Source organism: Cryptomeria japonica, chromosome 10 (assembly GCF_030272615.1).
Source record: "Cryptomeria japonica chromosome 10, Sugi_1.0, whole genome shotgun sequence".
Lineage (NCBI taxonomy): Eukaryota > Viridiplantae > Streptophyta > Pinopsida > Cupressales > Cupressaceae > Cryptomeria > Cryptomeria japonica.
Genome location: NC_081414.1, coordinates 125,554,683 through 125,562,589, shown reverse-complemented (window position 1 = coordinate 125,562,589; position 7,907 = coordinate 125,554,683). Strand labels below are relative to the sequence as shown.

The window sequence follows — 7,907 nt, the reverse complement described above, 5'->3', positions numbered from 1 at the left end:
CCAAGACATAGAAAGATCAAGACTTTATAAAAGGCATGCCATATTCTTTCATAGTTCGCAATCTCATGTATGCCATGATTTGTACTCGACTTGATATTTCTCATGCAGTGGGAGTTGTTAGTAGATTTATGAGCAATTTAGGAAAAGCTCATTGGGATGCGGTGAAGTGGATCATGAGATATTTGAAAGGTACTTCACATTATGCTTTGCATTTTGGAGGGAGTGGCATACATTCACAAGGTTTTGTGGATTCCAATTTGTCCAAAGATTTGAACAAATGGAGATCCACCACAGTTTATGCTCTTACACTTGTCAGGGCGGTGATCAGTTGGGTCTCTAGATTGCAACAATCAGCTGGGTCTCTAGATTGAAACAAGAGGTTACACTTTATAGTATTGAGGCATATATGGCCCTCACTAAAGGAGCAAAGGAGATGATTTGGTTGTAGCGATTGCTAAGTGAGTTAGGACATAAACAATGTTCTTTCACCTTGTTTTGTAATAGCAACAGTTCTATTTATTTGAGTAAGAATACTACATTTCATAGTCAAACTAAGCATATTGACATTCATCACCACTTCATTTGGAGTGTCCTAGAGGAAGGCAAGTTAAAGTTGCAAAAATTTATTCTAAGGAGAACCCCGTTGATGCATTGACAAAGGTGGTACAAAGAGAGAAGTTTGACTTATGTAGGACTTCTCTCAGCATTGTCAAGCTCTGACAATATCTTCAAAGTAGGGCAATGTTTGTTGCAGCAGTCATTGGACTTCAAGTGGGAGATTGCTGGTATTGTGAAGCCCAATGGTCATATTGGTTTTCCCTCCAAGACTTTTGGTTGTTTGTATTTTTCCTTTTCTATTGTGTCTAAGTAAACTTAGAGGTTTCTTTTGTTGTTGTGATTTGATGTACAAAACAGTGATTAATAAAATCATTCCCTAGCTTATAAAGTGAACGTAGCCAATTATGGTGAAACTCTATAAATTCCTTTGTCTAGTTTATTCTTTTTGTTCTCTGTTTTATTTAGTTCCTTTGCACAAACATTATTCGCTCTTCGTCATTTACACTTCTAACACAACAAATCTTGAACTAAATTATTTATCATACAATTTAAAGAAGAAATTGTATATATTCATTATAACATGTTACTCTTAAATCAATATAGCTTTTGGGTTTTATATATACACACATTATATATCATGAATTCTCATTTTATTACAATTATTTTTAAAATACTACAATTCTATGGGGCGGCAAGCAGCGGGAACGATTTATCAACGGAAAAGCGCCCCCCACAATTCTATGGTTCTTTGAGCCCCTCTACAATTCGGCAACTTAGGGCAGGGCCCCATGCGGCTGCTTAGCTTATTTTGGCTAGCAGTAGCTGCTCAATTTTTTTAGCATTAATATGTGGAGCTGATGGCCCCATGAATGTAAAATTATGCTGCTTATAAAATAAGCAGTCATCTTAAATTGCATTATTAAAAGAAATATTTAATTCTAATTGGTCACATAAATTGTGGAGAAAAAATTGGAAAAAAATCAAAAGAGGGAAATTGTTTTGGAGAGCCACATGTCAATCTTCTCAATAAGCAGTTGCTGCTTATTTCCAGCCCCCTCTTTTTTTCAAAGCTTATTTTTAAGTCTTAAGCAGCTGCTGCTCCACTTAAATAGGAAAAGATTCCAATTTATCCTTTCCTCTTAATTAAAAATTTGCATGGGAACACTCTAGCTGCTTAATTTTAAGCATAAATTGCACTTAAGCAGCTGCAAGGGGACATGGGGTTAGGGCAGGTCCCCATGCGGCTGCTTAGCTTATTTTGGCTAGCAGCTGCTGCTCAAATTTTTTAGCAGCAATTTGTGGAGCTGGTGGCCCCATGAAAGTTGAATTTTACTGCTTATAAAAACAAGCAGTTATTTTAAATTGTATTTTTAATATAATCTTTAATAATAATAAATTTTCACCTAAATTTTAAAGAAAAAAATGGAAACATAAAAAGAGGGAAAAAAAATTGTGGAGCCACATATCATTTTTCTCAATAAGCAGTTGTTGCTTATTTTCAGCCCCCCCTTTTTTTGAAAGCTTATTTTTAATTTCTAAGCAGTAGCTACTCCACTAAAATAGGGAGAGATTCCAATTTATCCAATTTCCCTAAATAAAAATTTGCATGGGGACACATCAGTTGCTTAAATTTAAGCAGATAATGCACTTAAGCTGCCGCATGGGGACAGGGGGTTAGTCTCTAAATTATCTATCCTGACTGGCCTCACTAAAAGCACAGTGACTTCCTCCAACCAAGAACACCAATTATCGTGATTGAGATTAATTCTGGCTCAGCTGTTGCTGTGAAGAACATTGTCTCCCTTTAGCCATACGCAACTTGCCTTACTAATTTGGGTGAAATCTCTTATTTCTGCTCGAAATTTGCAGTTTCAGCTTCTGTAATTGATGCCGCCATTGATGGGAAACCCTCATGTCGCCATCTTCCCACTGAGCGGAGCAATGGGCCATTTGATTCCATCAGTTCAGTTTGTAAAGCGGCTGTGCACTCTTCATGGCTTCTCCGTAACCCTAATCATCAGCAAGTAGATGTGGACTTCTCAGCAACCCGCGCTGCTTGAACGATTGGCCTCCTCTGCTCTGGATATCCGCTTTATAGAGATTGCTGACATCACCGTCGATGAAGGCGAGCTGGAAGACTTGAACATGGTTACTCGTGTATCAAAGTTCGTGCTAAAAGCGAAGCCACATATTGAAGATGCTCTGCGATCCTTGCTTTCGTCTTCGCCCATCTCCGCCTTTGTCACAGATACGTTCTGTACTGACCTCTTGGACGTTGGCGCCAAGCTGAACTTGCCAACTTATTTATTCATTTCGTTCTCGGCTTCTGTTCTTTGTTTTATGATGCATCTCCCAACACTCTGTCTCAAACATTGAGGTGTCGTTTAAAGACGCCGATTTTGAAGTGGAGGTACCGGGGCTCTCACCGATTCCTGCCAGAGATCTGCCCAGTCACATTCAAGACAGGTCGAATTCCGCCTTTAAATGGTTTGTTCACCATTCCACCCGCTTGAAGGAAGCATCAGGGTTTCTCATTAACACCTTTGCTGAGCTGGAGGAGGAAGCCATCAAAGCCCTCTGCACCCCCGCAACGCCTCCCCTGTATCCAATAGGCCCCTTGTTGCAGCTCACAGAATCTGATACTCCTCAAGACTTCACCTGCCTCAAATGGTTGGATGAGCAGCCTGCTGTAAAAATTAGAATGAGTAGAGAAAAATACAATAACAGAAATAGAATAAAGCAATAAGAAAAGACATCATACGATTTATCGTGGTTCGGTAAATTTGCCTACATCCACACTCAAAGTAGGGAATCACTTCATTAATCAACTCAACTTATATGGGCTGCACACAACCATTATATAATCATATTTAGATATGAAATGAAGAGTCTGGGGAAGGTAGACAATCATGTGATTGTTGGGCTTCACATCCCAACAATCTCCCCCGTGAAGGCCAACTGGCACAACTATGCACAGTGACACCCTGCTTCCATTTCGAAACTCACATTACAACCAGACTGCTAGATTTTAGCTTTGCGATCTACTGCTCGCATACACTTCGGATTAATCTTCTCCAAAGCATGTTAGATTGAATGACATTACAATGAACTCCTACAGCTAATATATCCAAACCATTGAAAAGATCATTAATTGGTTCTAAAATGAACCCTTCATCCTGAAATGAATCCTTAAGATCATCGATGCTCCTCCGTAATAGAAAATTGAAAAATCGGTCATCTTTCTCTATCTTCTCCTTCTGTTGAGTGAGGCATTCTTGATTCACCACAAAAACTTCATACACATTGTAAATACTTTGTAACAGACCTTCCACATCTGTAATCCCACATCCATCTCTATCTGTGGCAATAAAACCATCATATGCTACTTTAATCGCTTTCTTCACCTCCATTAGGAATTTATCCAAACCAAAATGATCCATCTCCTTTGCATCCTTCTTAAAATCAAAACATTTATGTTCATTTGCCTTGCACCTAGCCTCAAAGTTTCTCTCAGAAAATATGTGTTGACCCAGACCACGATCTTCAACCTTGGAATGGAAGGAAAAACTATTGCCGTCATCTTCAGGGCTTGAAATCTCTCTTACCCCCTTTGTGGGAAGCTATCTTTGCTACCAATATGGAAGCCTTTTCCCTTGTGATGGGAGGAGCCATGTATTTTGCCTAGCCATTGTTGAAAACATTAAACGTTATCCCTTGTTCTGACGAGAGAGGAAAGATTGCATCGGGAGGGGCAATGTGGACACGATGTTCATGTGAGACGTGAGGATGAGTATGGAGGTCATGAGGGGAGTGCGTATCAAGGTAGCGTGTGCAGACCCCACACATTTGTGTGCTCGGGTTAGTCTACCGCCCCTCCTCATGAGCACTGCTCTTAGGTACCTGCAGATTTGCTTTGTTCAACACATCCTTCATATCAGCAGGGGAGGGCGTGGGACTCGTCTGCCAAAGGTGTTGATGGCCACATAGAGGAAGGTGATTCCATTGGCCCTGAAAATGTGGAAAACATGGTGATTCTACGAACAATAGAGACCACATTCTCCCTACAAAGGAGGAACTGACATTTCCTCCCACAGCACTGAATTCCGCCAGCATAAGAGTTCCCCTTGACATCATTCTGCTAAAGCAGTTTGTCACCATATTTTCTTCCAACGGTTCAAATTCAGAATCCTCGCAACGCCTCACATTCTTTGCATCCCGAGTAGAAACACCGATAGGCTCTTTTTCAGAGCTATCGTCTTGTGTGGCCTCCTCGTCCCCAGACTGGGCAATAGATTGAACTGTCAGACTATTTTCTTGGCAAATTGTGAGCGAACACAAAGCATCCACGGTACTAATCTGGAAGAGTCTTACATTGTCATGGGAGTGCCTCGTCATCTTCTCCAAGGCCATTCCATCTGCAGAGCTTTCCAAAGCCAAAATTTCTCCCAGGCCTCCTTGCTCTGCTACCACACTCCAATCTGCATCCTCCTCATCCCGAGAATCAACAGCAGAATCAACTTAGGTCTCCGATGACATACACTCTTCATTGCGCAATCTCTTGAATTCATCCTCTTCAACAACAACCTCTTTTCCAGCATCTTTCTGCTCAAAAATTCCAGCGTCTATACAGGGACTATCATGGCGTTCAACCTTCACCACACGAATGCCAATAACTTCCCGACCATTAACAATTTGGCCAATAAGTGCCAAGGCTAGCTCAAGGGGAGAGCAAATAAGAATCCCAACATCCTTTCCTTTCTCTGGATTCTCCTCTTCAACTGAGTCCCCCTCTTTCTTCCAGCCATCCCACCAATGCACGCGGCGCTTGAAGCATAGTTTTACATGGACCATAGAAGTTATAAGTTTTACCTTACCTTCTCCTTTTTCCTCCATCTCTGCTCAAGCCAACATGGTTCTGATACCAATTGTAAAGATTAGAATGAGTAGAGAAAAATACAATAACAGAAATAGAATAAAGCAATAAGAAAAGACATCACACGATTTATCGTGGTTCGGCAAATTTACCTACATCCACACTCAAAGCAGGGAATCACTTCATTAATCAACTCAACTTACATGGGCTGCACACAGCCATTATATAATCATATTTAGATATGAAATGAAGAGTCTGGGGAAGGTAGACAGTCATGTGACTGTTGGGCTTCACATCCGAACACCTGCCTCCTTCGATAGCTTAGGCGTTTTTTCGAGGGAGCAAATTACAGATCTAGCAATTGGACTCGAAACCAGCAGCCACCGATTCCTGTGGGTGCTGCGCGGGTACAAATCTGGGGACTCTTCTTCTCTTGAAACTGACATTTCCCAACTTTTACCCGAGGGTTTTAAGAGTCGAACCTGGGACCGTGGGCTTCTTGTTCTTAATTGGGCCCCTCAAGTACCTGTTCTTTCTCATCCTTCTACCGGAGGCTTCCTTTCTCATTGTGGGTGGAATTCTACGCTGGAGAGCGTCTGTCATGGAGTCCCAATGATCGCTTGGCCTCTTTGCTGCCGAACAGGGGATGAACAAAGTTACACTGGTGAAGCAGTTTAACGTAGCCATAGATTTGAAGATGGATAACAAGGGATTTGTGAGGAGAGAACAAGTGGAGAGATCGGTGAGGGAATTGATGGAAGGAGAAGAGGGAAGAAAGGCGAGGGAGAAAATGAAGGAATTGAAGGACCAGGCTAAGATGGCAGCCATGGAAGGAGGGAGTACAATCAAGGCCACAGCCCGTGTAGCCGCAGATTTATCAGCCTCAACTTTAACTATTAAATAATGATATATGTTTTATTTGGTCAATCGCTAAAGTTGGGTAACACAGAGATATGGTGTCATTGTACCAGGGCAAGGGCGATGATGTATTTTATTTTTAGAGTGATTGCTTCTTCTGTATGAGTGAGTATCATACATGTATGTGAAACCATTATGAATAAAAGCATCAAACGTTTCCTGAAATGATGCTGGCGTTTTAAAGTTTAAGAAGTCTATTACTAAATTAGAGAGTTTTTAGGTCAAGTCTGTCAGAGAGCTTAGAGACAGAGAATGATTATGGTTATAAAGTTTAATTTAAAGTAAATAGTTTTTTCAGTTTGTATTCTTAATTCAGTTGAGTAGAGGATAAATTTTTAGTTTACTGTTATAAAGGTATAATTATTTATATACAAATAGAGATATTGGTATTTATATAATTTAGTTATTTAAAAATAATATTTAATTATTTGGTTTTGAAGGTAATTATTAATTGAGATCAATTTTGAGGATGGTATTGTTGAATGTTTAAATGAGGATGAGGTCTCTCATATGTACTTAACCAGTTCATAGCTCTGCATCAAAAATGATTAACCCTTCTTTAAGAAAAAAACAATACTATCATCAAACATCCCTCTATAATAACTATAAAAAAGTATCCTATACTCTACTTACCACATAAATAGATTGATCAAATAAAAAATGTTTACCCTTTCTTATAAAAAACAATACTATAACCCATCACCCCTCTATAATAGCTATAAAAGATAGGGCCGGCTGAATAAACAAATTCATTCACCTACCAACACTCGAGATACATGGGACTGACTCAATCGAAATATATAAGGTATCTATTGCAGTGGGCATAGAATTGGTCCCTACCTACAGCTGATCAGAAAGCTTTTTGGCTTGTTTAAGGACAAGCGATGAAGTGATCAATGCGTATAGCATGGCATGCACATACAGACATGATGAAACATGGAAGCCATATCTAAAATTATTTAGGGTACCATTTTATATGGAAATTAGTCTGTATCATTAACCTCACATCTCATCATAAATCCGGAAATGAAATGGCTTTGTTCTTCTAATGGTCGCCAGCGAAACGCCACTAGGGAGGGACTGTATTCTACCAGTCAATCTTCACCGGTCACTCTTCTCTTTTAATTCTAAACGTCAATCTTTTACGTGAAATTGTTGATATCTTTTACTTTTGGCTTGTGGTATCAATAATTAACTAATGTGCAGAATCCAGGCTTTAAAAAGAAGTTAAAAAAGTTTTGTTTCATTTAGCCGGACAACGACAGCTGGTTTTAATCACACGTCCCTGCTGACAGAAAGTTGCGTCTGTCTTTTTTGTTTTCATACTTAGATTAATTGCATCTCTAGGTGGCATGCACCACTAGATAGTGAAATGTTGTTTGGCAGGCTTCTTAGAATTGGTTTTCTGAATTTGATTTGAAGTAGATGGTTACCCCACCCCCACTACAGAGATCAGGCAAATAATCGACGTTAAAGAGGGTTGAGTTTGAATACCAATAAAATGAAATAAAATTATTAAGCGGCAATAATATAATTGGTAGGAGGGTGATCATGTTTA

General features: G+C 39.7%; 1 pseudogene; it reads left to right on the top strand.

The window, feature by feature from the left end:
• The first annotated feature begins 2,586 nt into the window (after window positions 1-2,586).
• On the top strand, window positions 2,587-6,586 carry LOC131858813 (UDP-glycosyltransferase 72B1-like; annotated as a pseudogene).
• The last annotated feature ends 1,321 nt before the right edge of the window (window positions 6,587-7,907 follow it).